General features: G+C 48.5%; 1 long non-coding RNA gene across 1 annotated transcript; it reads right to left on the bottom strand.

The window, feature by feature from the left end:
* Window positions 1-452: 452 nt before the first annotated feature.
* On the bottom strand, window positions 453-2810 carry LOC124646417. The gene is made up of 3 exons (XR_006986330.1): window positions 2721-2810; window positions 2402-2587; window positions 453-959 (listed from the first exon to the last, which is right to left on the bottom strand). It is a non-coding gene; the product is annotated as an uncharacterized LOC124646417 (long non-coding RNA).
* Window positions 2811-13729: the final 10919 nt, after the last annotated feature.

The raw sequence follows: 13729 nt of genomic DNA, 5'->3' as shown, positions 1-13729 counted from the left end.
GGGGGAGGCTGCCGGTGGTGATGACCTGGTATTTCCTTCGTCGATTCCGGTCTCCAGCTCCACCAAAAACGAACTTGCAGAGCAGTTCGAATAGGTGAATACTACCCATGTACACGCCTCGAACGAGATGATCCATTATTGTCGTAAAAAAAATCACTGCTCTGAAATCTGAACCAAACGTTGGCTCATGTTCCAAACTAGATAGCTAATAAAAAGGGATTACCGCTACCCATGCTTGTAGCAAAACATCACGAGTTATTCTCTGAACCAAAGGCTAGCCCACGTGGAAATCTGGATAGCTAGAAAAACAGGGATTTTCACCATAGCATTAATGATATCAGAGGCGTTTACAATTTTCATTCAACATGTAAAAAACTTGGCATGACCACGTATATCAAAAGATGATCAAAAAATAAAGCAAGCTTAGATCAGTAGGTCACTATGCCAATTCATGTTTCTCTTCCAAAATCTGAGAGTTTTCTCCGCTATGAAAATACAAGACATAGTCAATCCAACTAATCAGCAAAATCATCAAATTGGCATGAGCAACCTTGTTTCTGGGACAGCCACACAAACAAATTTGCACATGCTAGCATGTCTAAGCATTTTAAGACTCAAACTCAGCTAGCATAAGAAACACACGCACTGAATCGAATAAGTTTCAGTTCTGGGTCAGACACTGATGTTTGACCATTACAACAAATGAGTCTTCTTCCAGCTTCCAACAGGTGAAAATGGTGCACCAGGCTTCTGCTGCTACAGGTCTGCCAGCTTCTCTGCTAACCTGGATGTCCTCTTCAACAACTGAAAAGTGTTACCATGACCTGCTTTACTTGCACATCCAGACCACAATTCATGAAACAAAACTGACGCCAATTTTGCTTCTCAAGCCAAAGTAAATAGCAAAGATGCCACATGCGCCGCTGCAGAACTCATCAGACATATGGTGCAAAGCTTTCCTGCCAAATCGAGTCAGAAATCAGTCGCATGTAAGCAATTAATTCGAAATTTTCAACAACACATCAACACTACATATGTTCCAATAGTGTCAGAACTAAGAAATAGCATTTAAGTTATAAAACCATAACTGAATGTTAGACATATTATATTCTTTAAATGATAGCCACCTTAAAGTGTTTCCGAAAAGGTAAACTTTTTGGGTGAAAGGCAAGTAAGACAATGCATTGCATTTCAAACAAATGCATGTGAGATTTTTAATATTTGTCCCAAAATAGATGATGAAGTGACGAAATTCAACGAGTTATAATGTTTTTTTTTGGAGCAAGCTATAGTGTTGCATCTGCACATAGTAGGTACAGACATATCAGGTGCACAAGGGCAGGTCTAACATTGGTGACCATGAGTGTCCAGGAGAAAGCAAGACCAATGTATGCATAGATGGACTGAAGCTACCGTTGCATGTCATTGGCATTCTGGGCCAATAGCAAGTGCGGACTGCAGAAAAGCAAAAGCCATTTTTGCACTAAACAAACCTTGGTTTGCTTAGCAACTACCAAATAATAATCATCATTCCATCAAGACAAGACTGACCAAGTGTGGTAAATTTAAAATAGCTCATCATCACGTAGCACAGATACATACCTATCTAGCTACACACCATACATAGCCTACAACAGAACAGTGCAAAACAGGGACAAATCAAGTGATAAAGCCATACCATAAATCATACACAAAGCTGCTGATTTAGAACCAAAAGCATTCTCCGAAGGTACTACTAGCCCGCAGACACTACAACGCCACTGAGGGAGCCGACACGAGGGGACAACACTTGACATTCAAACTATGGACTAGAAAGTCAAATTTAGTACTGCACTCTTGCTAAAAGATGAAGCTGAATTCTAATGTTCCAGTTTGCATGTGTCAAGTGAAGTATAGCCTCAAACTATTTATGGCACAACAGATTTTTTAAAGACCCTCTAATCTTGTGAGGTTACCAACTTCACAGTAAGACTCCCCTTGATTACAGTCTAAACCTGAAAAGTATGAAAGCTGTGCAGAATTCTTCAGCTAACACTCAATCAGTTTTCTAAAGACATATCGAGTGGTTCACATTTTTTGCACAAGGCATATGAGTGTGCAGGAGAAAGCAAGACCGATATGTGCATAGATGGACTGAACTGCTACTGGTACATGACATTGACATTCTCGGCCAATGGCAAGTGCAGACTGCAGAAAATAGAAGCCATTTTTGCACTAAACAAACTTTGGTTTGCTTAGCAACTACCAAACAGTAATCATCATTCCAGCGAGACAAGACTGGCCAAGTATGGTAAATTTCAATTAGCTCATCGTCACATAGCACAAATACAGATCTATCTAGCTACACATCATAACAGAGCAAAGCAGGGACAAATCAAGTGGCACAAGGCAGATTTCGAACCAGAGCCTTCTCCAAAGGTGCCATTGGCCGGCATCCACTACAACGGCACGGACGGAGCCGAAACTGACGACACAAGGGGGCGAATGGTTTGCCTCTGCCTAGGGCTGGTTGGTGATGAATTGTTTCTGAATTCAGATCGAACTGGGGCACATCCTCCTTCCAGCAAGCCAGCTCCTCTTCAGACCTCTACACACCATGTAATGAGCAGTACACATCAGAACAAAAATTTGGAAATGGAATTAGCAGTGCAGCAAAACGATCTTGGAGCAGAGCACATTTTTTTGGAAGAACTAGCATAGGAGGAAAAGGAGTAACTTACCGAGGAACTCGAAGATGATGACCTTTAGGTGTGTGGGCGGGCATCTTGGTGTATGGATCGATCTGGGACAGCTCCTCCTCCAGGTCGGCCATGTCCAGGACGGCGTCACCTTGCGCGCCCTCGTCGCTGTCCAGACGCCCAGCTGCAGCAGCTCCGGCGCGCGTCCTGTCCTTGGATGTGCCGGGACAGGAGTTGGGGGAGGTCGGCCTTGACCTCCTCTTCATTTTCTGCATGGTAGCGGGCTTGAGCAGGACGAAATCAAAGTACTGGTGGCGGAGAGGAGAGCGGGCCGAGGGCTTACCGTGGCCAGCAAGCTCGACGCGGACGCCGTGAAGGAGATCCAGCCGTCTTCATCCTCTGCCGATGTGCTGGTGGTGTTGCTTTGTCGACATGGCCGGCCGAGACTGGTGCACCTCCAGCCAGTCGAGGGCCTCTCATTGCCCCTGGACGGCGGCGGCGGCGGCCGGCAAGGGCCAGCGTCGGGCGGTGGTCTTGGACGCCGGACCAGCAGCCGCTCCGCTTGGGTTTCGCGGAGGCACGAGACGGCGCGGGTCTGGGGGAGCAGGGAAGGTGGTGTGGTAGATGAGAAGGGCGGCGTGGCCGGCGAGGACGTCGGGGAGGAGGCGGCGCCGGCGTGGGGACGGACGGAGGGAGAAAGGAAAGGAGAGGACAGAGGAGGCGATGTTGGATGCGAAACGAAAGGCATAGGATTTTTGACCGAAAACTTGGGCTCGCGCGCCAACCCGAATATTTTCGGCATAGGATTTTTGTCTCGCGCTTTTGTTTAACTCCGAAAGTTTCGCCCAAAGATCCCGCTCGCGCCAACCCAAATAATTTTTGGAAAGCTCCCGCTCATGCTAGATTTTGTAACCTTCCATGGATCAGGTATATGGATAGTACACCGGCATGGGATCACAAATTCTTGGAGGTGCCTCTTCCGCAGCGTGGGATCTCAGAAAACCATTGCTTCTCATTTCCTCTAGCGACGTTGTTTCTCTATTCTAAAATCTTCATGGAGAGCAAACTTAGAGTAAGAGACTTTTTACTACGATATCAAACACCACTAATGTAAAAATTGACCATATTCAGTTATTCCGAGCCTAAAGTTAATTCACGACCGTTTGCATTTCAACGGTAGTAATTCACGAAACGATGCACTTAATGAACTTAATACATTTCACAAACAAAACTTCAAAACGATGTATATGTTGACTATTTTTGTCTCCTCAAAGTCCACCTTTATTATTATTTCCTAAAGGTATATCTCGCTCGGCACAAAACATTATTGTGATATCCCGGTGCAAGGTTGTGCGGCCGGTCAAGTGCAATTAACGAAGGCGTTTATATAAAAACAAAACACGTGGTTATCAGTGCTCATATGTCAAAATTGGGTTGATCATGTCATGAAACTCCCGTTTATAGTAGTGGGGACACTCACATGTTTTATTCTCTTTTCTACTAGATTTTTTTTTCATTGCATCAGTCGAAGGCAAGAAAAGGCCATAATCATCTAGTGACGTGTCATTGTGTTGCAGGGTTTTCGAGTTTCGGCTTCAAGAAACTTATCGACACCCACCGGCAGCTTTAACTCATTTCAAAATAATTTCATCTCAAATGTAAACGCAGTTTGATTAAAAATTTAAATATAACTACTACGACAAATGGTAATTTTCCAAGCAGCAATTAGTGCTTGCGTTGGTTAGAACTGGTCGGGGAGATGCAAACGGACGCTGAGCAACCGTTTGCGTGACCGAAAATGGGTCTGGACCCTGCTCCAGTGGGGCGACGCAAACTGACCGGGCCATCGGCGGCAACGCAAACCTGGCCCAAATATGCGCCAGGTTTGCGTCTCCGCGGACGCTCCGCGGTCGCGCAAAGTGTCCGTGTTGGGTGCATCCGGGCCCGGTCGGTAGTGACTAGTTAAGCAAAATATTTTTTCATGATTATTGATTGGCCAAAAGGACCATCTTTACAGAGATAGTTAGTCGAGTTAACCTAAAACTACAACGGCCGTACCTACTCGTCGTCGCGTGGCCTACACCGGCCTCGGTTACTCGCAGTACCGCGGCCTACTACTGGACGCCGGAAGGGCCGGCGCCGTCGTCGAAGCGGGAGCGCTTCACGCACTCCGCGCGCCGCGTACGGCGGCGAACGGACATCTCGTCCTGGCGCCTGCGGTGTTCGAGGGCCTCGGCCAGAGAGGAGTCCCACAGGACTTTCCTGGCCATAGAGTTGCCCTCCACCGCCGCCTGGGCCGCCTCCGCCGCCATCGCCGCCTGGGCCGCCGCCTACAACCCCGCCAGCTGGGCGTGGAAGCGGGCCCTGTCCCTAGCCGCCTCTGCCACCGCTTCGTCCCTAGCGGCGATGGCGCCCGCCAGCTCCCGGTTCTCCTGCTCGACACGTGCGGGAGAAGGGCCCCTCCGCTGGAGCGAGTCCAGGTCGCAACACATGTACCCCCGAGCCATGGTGATCGCATAGCTGTGGGCTTCCTCCACCCCCCAACCAAGCCTGACGACCCGGGCGTCCCCCAGCAAGGGTCTCGAAGGACGCGACCAGAACGAACTGGTCGCCGGCGCACTCGAAGCGGCCGGGCATGGGAGGGAGGGTGGTCGTCGTCCGTGATGTCGTGGATGACGGTGTCCGCTGGTGGGGCCGCCAGCGCCTCCGCGAGCTCCACCCTAGCGTCGGCGAGGTCGACCATGGCATTGGCGATCTTCGCCCAAGTCGCTGCGAGGCGCCCTTCCGCACGCTCTGCCGCCTCCGCAACCTCCGCCGCCTCCAGGTCCAGCTGCTCGGCCTGAACGCCGGCGGCGTCACATCTGAACAACGTGTTCCCAACTAAGGTTGTGGTCGGCCATGGATGGATGCTATATCTTGAGGTGTGCCCGTCACCCCCGCCGGTGTCCACCATATATAGCCACGGCGGGGCGGAAAACGGCGTTGCCGCGCAGGTAGTTTCCCGCGCGCGCGAAACGCCGGCGAAACTTGCCAATGTATTGGCGCTCACGGGAACGACCGTCGTCGCACGGGAACAGTTAATCGACGGAACGTAAAACGCCATTAACGAGCTTGACGCTGTCTCCGCTAAAAAATGCGTCCGCACCGCTGGAGGTACCCGACGCAAATGGTCGCCCTGGGCCGCATGGCGTCCGCGGGCCGATGCAAACAGATACAATCAGACATTTCGAACGTCCAAATGTGCCGGCCCGTTGGAGATGCCCTAAGTACTTTCTCTTGATCCGGCATGCACGTAGTTTAAAAAATTGCTTTGACCATTATTTTAGTCAATAAAATATGAAATATATGTTATACAAAATATATCGTTGTAAAGCTTTTTCGAATATGAATCTAGATTTTGCAGACATAAAGTTTATATTTTGTTGATCAAATTAATGCTCAAACTTTATTTTAAACTGGGTGCAACGCATGTTAAACCGATCCGGAGGGAGTACTAATCAGCTGTATCCATCGAGCTTACGCTGCTTTTCTAGCAAGGAGCACAAGCTGAGTTTAGCGTCACATCGTACTGACATAACAATGACTTCTACTAGTGAGCTACCTTGCTAGTTACTCAATTTTGCAAGCCAAATTTGACCATTTTAAAATCGGTAGCATGGCCAAAGCTGGAAAATTTGTTATGTTACTTTTTTTAGATACCGATGGATATAAAATTGGTCACAATCGGACTCTACGCAAAAGTTATGATTGTTTTACCGAGATCGGGTGTTTTGGAAACTGTGAGGCTTTATATGGGCGGAGAGAGATGTCCGGCATTGCCCCGCCCAAAATTTAGAGGTCTATGTCGCTCTACTCCCGCTCCACCTACTTTCCCGCCAAAAATTTTGCCCATGTGTTTTCCCGCCCAAATTTCGGGACACCGTTCCCATCATGTCAGTTCTCTGAGACCAATCTTTCGTCACGGTTGGTTCCCGCATGGTCCATGCATTCCCAATGGTATCTTTCATATCACTTTGGCATGTCATCCTGTTAATTATCATGTCATTTGCCAAGGCACACGTTGTTATTTCTATGTATGTTGGGGCACACGAAATAATAAGTATCCAACATGGAATCACAATGCACAAAATATGATGATCATGGAAATAATAGAGCCAAGAACGCCACGCGTGTTCACGAACATAGGAATAAGGGATACCGGAGGAAGTTGATAGAAAAATAATATGAATGCCATACTTCCTCGTCTCCCTCTCGTCATTTTTAAAGCTCTTCTCTTTATTTCTTCTCATATTTTAATCATATACGTATTTGATGAAGTTTTAAACGCAACAAGAATCACTTGATTCGGAGTTCGAATGGTGGGTCTAGATAATGAGGGAGTAGGAAAAGTTGGTTTTCCACCCAAACTTTGGAATGTTGTTATTCTTCGAGACTATTTTGTTATCTAGGCTTGGTTTCTCGCTCGTACTAACCATGCATGAATCAGACATTGATACTCTGGCCTACCTCCACGCACAACGTGCTAAGGCCATCTCTAGCGGGCCAACCCAAATCGGTGACCCAAACGGTTTTTTCCTATCCGTTTGGGTCGCCTCGCGGACAGTTTGGGGGTGGCTATCCATTTGGTTGGGTGGTGCATCCAGCGGCACGAACTAAAGTGCGACATCCCCTGCCCGTTGTGAGCGATGACGCTCTACCTCCAATGGCAATGGGACGCTAATGGTCGTCACCGGCTTCCCACACACGTCGTTGATGATTCCCGCGCTTACGGTTGGTTCCCGCCCGCGCTCGTTTTCTGTTCCCACCACGGCCGGAAAAATCCGCGCGCCCGGCGACCATTTCCCACCAAAGACGCCGGATATAAGAACGCCCACCGAGCATGGCGACGACCACCACACCTAATTGACGCCAAAACACATGCCTCGCCAGAAATATCGCTAACTGAGGTCGAGATCATGGTCATGGAGATGGCTCGTGTACATGCGGAGGACCAGGTGGCCGACTTCGAAAACGAAGGCGACGTGGCACATCAAGCGCTCATGGAGGTGGTCGAGGCAGCGAGGCTCGGTATGTATTGAACGGGCGGAGCAAGCGGTGGCCAAGGAGGCTGCCGCGGTGGCCATTCGTGCCGAACACCACGAGGCCGCCATGGTGCTCTTGGGGTCGGAGGCGCGACATGCCGCCAACATCGTCGTTCAAGAGCATCGAAGCACCACGGCGGCGACTAGGGAGGCGACGACAGCAACGACAGAGGCAGCAGCGGTCGATGCCGCCGCAGCGAACGAGGCATGGGAGAAGATGGTGCGCGATAAGGCCTACCACGCCGCCAATGATGCAGAGGAGGAGGGGGACTATGTGCCAAAGGCAACAGCCTTAGCTATGGCTTGGGGCCTTCTAGGCAAGGATCAGGAGGAGGACGAGGACGAGGAGGACCATTGGCGGTGTAAACAACATACCACATGTCCGCCCCAAGAGGCCTTGCCCGTCGGAACGAGGAATTGTTCCAAGCGAGGCAGGTGAGGGCAACCACATCGGTGGCGGTGTTGCGCGATGAGGCGCGACCGGGCCGGAGAGGCAGCATTGGGGGAGGCGGGGAGGAGGGCGCACTAGGCGGCCGAGCCCAACGCTGCCTTGGCCCACCGTAAGGATGGACTACAACAACCACGCCATCTTCTTTGCGTCGACATCATCGACAACGTCCCGAAATGTAGGAGCATACGCACCATCGGCTTCGAGAGACCCAGCACATGTCCTCTCCGTCTTCAACAACTCCGCATCCCTTTTTGTTGCCACCCAAGAGTCAATGGCCAATCTAGTCTAATCGAGTCGCATGTTCGGTGTTGTCCCCCCTCCCCCAAACCATCGGGATCTACATATCGCACTTTGTTCGTTCTCCCGCTGCTTACCCCCAACTTTCGGGACACCGTTCCCATCACATCATTTCTCATGGACCAATATTTTCGTTGGGTTGGTTTCCCATATGTTTTATGCATGATCCACATGTACGCTCTGCAAGGTCCATGCATGCCCAATGGTATTTTCCCCGCCATATGAACTCTAATATAGCTAGCCCCGATAGGGTTGGATAGCTCTTGGGAAGAGATGACTTTCAAAAGTGCATGCAATATGAGTGTACACCCTCCAGCCTCGTTTGCCCTCCCTACCAAACTGTTGGAAACAGTGTTTTCCCGCCAAAACATTGAGATGTTTTTATTCTTCGAGACCAATTTTTCGTCTTGGCTTGGTTTCTCGCAGTCCTCAGCATGGCATACAACACATGTACTTCCTACATGGGCGATGCATGCCAAAATCTAACTTTCCCGCCAAAAGTTGCACCAGCCCACCCGCGCGCCCTAAATTTTGCATACCGACTCCTAGTAGAGCAATTTCGGTGGTGTTTGAAAGCTCTCAGAAAGCTAGATATTCTAAGGGTGCATGCAATATGAGTCTATAAGCGTACCAGTGAATTATAGCACTCATGTAATTATATACATGAAATGCCACTGCGGTCAAGGAAGATCAAGGAGAACTAGGGCGTCTAATGGCGTCGTGTAGCTTTAGTTTTGATGGCCTTTACTTTTCATTGCCGCAACCCACCCACCTCCACTATGATTTATCCCACGGTCAAATACCTACTTCCACCGTCGCGTCCTTCCCGCCTTCACTGGCCTAAATGCATCCCTAGTTGCCAGCGTATCTTCTTCGTGTTTGCGACATGTCCGTCTCCACCATCCTAACTGCCTCCGCCTCCCCCACCACCAATTGGCGTTGTTGCCTCTCGCAGCCGACACCCCTATCCATCCATCTAGGCTTGCATGGCATTGCTCTTCTCCCAACAGTGTGTCACGCTAGATCCGACACCCTAAGTTTCAGGACATTGTTCCCATCATGGCAGTTCTCTAAGTCCATTTTTTTCACGGTTGGTTTCCCGCTTATTTTATGCATAGGCCACAAAACACGTACTCTCTGCATGGTCCATGCAATCCCAACTTCATGTTTCCCGCCAAAAGTAGCATTGTGTGCCCTATCTTTCGCATATGGTTTCCGATATGGCCAGTTCCGGTGGCGTTGGAAAACTCTCATTAAGCTATGGCTCTCAAAGTTGCATGTATGCCAACAATTTGTAGTGCACATGGAATTATAGGCATGAATGCCACTCTGACCGAGGAATAGATTTAGAGAAGCTATGGTTATGGGGGAAGCTACCATACATGAACTAATGGTATTCCAACATGGATGCAATGTGGTCCCATGTGCATAGCGATGATTAAAATGCACATAAGAGGGTGATCATGAATGACATATGTGTTTATGCCTTTATGGGCGTGGGAACAAGGGCTACCGAAGGAAGGTGACACAAAAATAATATGGATGCCACCCTTCCCGGGACACCGTTATACTGAAGCAAGAAATTTAACTCCATCTACTCAGATGGGAGGCAAAACAACTAATGTGTTTTGTTTACATTATCATTAGGAATATATTTTAGAAAACTAAAATATTAGTAATTAATCTAGCTAAGATCATCTCCATCAGTCCCCCCCCCAAAGGCCACCCAAACGGCTTTGGAGGGTGCCAAATGCAAAATCTTTCTAAGCCCCTCCCCCAAAGCCCGTTTTCATCTGGCGCATTCCGTTTTTTCATCGACCGGCGCCCCCAAGCCACACCCAACCCAAGGAAGGCGAGCCGAGGCACGGGATGGAGTTGAAAAGATGGTGGTCCAACGGTATTGGGAAGACAAGGGAAAATCATCCATCCATAATTTATTTTTCCCACATTTACCCCACTACCCCAATTCCATGCACTGTCTCACCCTTCCTCGCCATTTTCCTTCTTGCATTCGCTTGCCTCATCACCGCGTCAACCATTGAGGGATGCCGTTGAAGAAATGAGCCAACCCTCACTCCAACGTTGCGCCACTAAAGAAGACGAGGCATCCAAAGCAACGTTCGCTTGACGTTAGCAACACCGACTGGACGACAGGCGTCGCTCGCTGGGTTGTGGTCTCGAGCGACCGACGGGTGAAGGATATCAAGGACAAGGTGTCGATAAAGAAGATCTTGTAGGGGGGTGCACCATCGCCACACAACGGCCATTACTGCTCTGTTCTTTGGGGGAGCCATCAAGCAATTCGCTGGTGACCAGGGCACTTGAAATCACACAACAAAAGAGTCGGAAACCATTATTGTTACAATTGGGTTACAATATGGGTATATACCATCGGTGTAAAGAAAAAAGTCCAATACAATACTTTTGAAGTGACACTTGCTTCACAAATAGGACAATACCACATGAATACTATGAACTTATAGTCAGATTATGGGTATATAATGTTGGTTTGGTGGCGACGACGGGGCGGAAATCATTCCCCTTAGGCATGCTTCATAATATGAGTATGTAAAGGTGGTTTAAATAGGATAAGTCAACACACAACTTTAAATTGGCACTTTCTTCACAAAACCGACTATCCCGCAAAATATTCTAGACTATATCGCAAGGCGGTGTGGTGTTGGAGTGGCAGATGAAGGCGTGGCGGCACGGCGGTGCAGCGCCAGGATGTTCATGACGCGATGGTGCGGCGTACCTCCTAGAGGCAGTGCTCGCCTGACTTGACTTGGATCACAAGCAAGAATATACCACATGAATATTAAAGACTTAATGTGCAAAACTCCCATTTCGACGCCACTGACCCAACTTTTTTAAGAACTTTGCCTATTTTAGGGCGGTTTATATTTCTATGACCAGTTTGAACACAATCAGAGTGGAAGTAACATAGAATCACCCGTTTTGATTAAAAGCTATACGTTGACATCCATAAAAATAGGACAAGGAGTCAGAAACCATTATTATTTCCAATTGGGCCATAATATGGGCATGTTAGGGTGGTGTGAAGAAGAAATTCAAATGTACTACTTTCAAAGTGACACTTGCTTCACAAAGAGGACAATACCATATGAAGATTGTGAACTTATAGTCCGATTATGGTCATATGAGGTTTGTTTGGTGGCGAAGTGAAATCGTGTGAGAAAGGATCAGAAATCGTGCCCCTTGGGCATGTTTCCTAATATGGGTATGAACATGAAAAATTGCAAAAGATGATAAGTTATTACAAAGATGGATTGGTGGATAAGTGGGAGTTTGTGTGTGTGCGGGGGGGGGGGATATATATATATATAGAGAGAGAGAGAGCGAGAGAGAGAGAGAGCAAGGAGAGAGTTGTCCCCACCCCCACGCCATAGTCACAACATAGAAGATGGATTTTGATGAAAACATGGGGAGTAGATGATGTTGCGGTTGCGAGATAGGGGACACATGCAATCACGAGTAAAGATAAAAAAAATCCCCCCCCCCCTCAAGCATGTGTCCTAATATGGGCATGTAAGGGTAGTTTAAATAGGAAAATCCGACCACTACACAACTTTGAAGAGGCGCTCACTTCACAAAAGCGGATTATCCCGCAGAAGATTGGAGACTTGCAGTGCAAATTCCCAGTTCACCACCAACCAAACTCTTGTAAGAACTTGTCCTCTTTTGCAGTTGTTCATGCACATATAACCTATTATAACATAAAAATATTAAATTCACATGGAATCACCACTTTTTGATGGAAAACTAGACATATGTCACAAGGCCCACCGAACAGAGGGGCACATGAAATCATGTGAGGACATGTCTGTATCGGTCCCGTTGGTCATGTGTCATAATATGGGTGTGCAAAACTGGTTTAAATAGGAAAAGTCATTACACAACTTTGATTTGGCACCCGCTTCACAAAACCGACTATCCCGCAAAACATTGTAGACTTATAGCGAAAAACTACCAATTCGAGACCACCGACCCTACTCTTGTAAAAACATGGCCTCCTTTTGGTTCGGTCTTGTTCCTATGACCAATTATAACATAAAAATAAAGTGACATGAAATCACCACTTTTAAGGAAAACTATGCGGTGTAGACATTGAGGGGTCTACCCGACAGAGGGATAGAGGGTCACATGAATGGTATATATTTTTAGAAATTATGCATGGTACTTATTAAATTTATGAAGAAATAGATAAAATCTATTTTTATATTTTTTGTTTCATAAGATTTTATCCTTACAATGATAAACCCGTGATGCACCAATGTTGATGATTATTATTTCATGTGTATCATTCGTCATAATAACATTTCTATGTCATGTACTCCCTCTTAGTCACTAGTCACGTGCCCCGCTCTCCTGTCTCTCTTATCTCTCACCTACGGAACCTTCCACCCTTCACTACTATCTCGAACGAAAGTCTCCCATTGTCGATGTGGCCTCCCATCACCTCACACAATCTTACCCTCCTCCGCGCCCTTTTCCTCTCCTCTCCTCGCTACCCGCCTCCCTCTTCCTCCGCCTACAGGTTGTTGCTTCCGCCTGATCCGTCGTCTTTGAACCCAGGTAACCTACTTTACTCAGAGTCCATCGGCTCGATTCGTGGAGGGTGTTGATCCAAGTTTTAATCTGTTGCGCCCTGCAGGAACGTGCCCCCAGCATGGCGGTGCCTGAGATGAGCACTACTAGTGGAACCACAACGAAGCACGTCGGGATGCTGTTGGCGGACGCCGAGGCCAGCCCCAAGCGCGCGAGGAGCAGCCGACATCCTTCCCTCTCACCCTCACCTCCCCCTCCAAGTCATGGTCCCTAGCACCCTCGCCCTCGCGGTCGCCGGATTACCTGGCGCGGACCCCATGTATGGGGCTTCCTGGCGCTGGCGCGGTGGCAAATGGTGGCGGCATCATGCTGGGGTTCCTGGGGAGGAAGAGCAGGTACGTCCGCATGGATGACGTTCTGCCGCAGGAGCAGGAAGGGGTAGAAGATTCCGGCGGTGGCGGTAGCGGCGACGGTGTTGTTAGATCCCTAGTGGAGCTATTAGAGTCTAGCATTTCGGCTCGAGGGTTTCTCCAAGCATCGACTCGAGTCGTGGTTCCTTGGTTTACGCAAGACTCGACATTGCCTTTCCGTCGGTGACACGGTCATCATGCCGACAAACGTCGTGAATATCGACTCCGTAGGTCCTCTCGACC

The sequence above is a fragment of the Lolium rigidum genome, chromosome 4 (assembly GCF_022539505.1).
Source record: "Lolium rigidum isolate FL_2022 chromosome 4, APGP_CSIRO_Lrig_0.1, whole genome shotgun sequence".
NCBI lineage: Eukaryota > Viridiplantae > Streptophyta > Magnoliopsida > Poales > Poaceae > Lolium > Lolium rigidum.
Note: the sequence above shows the minus strand (reverse complement) of the source record. Positions and strands in the feature narration are given on the sequence as shown.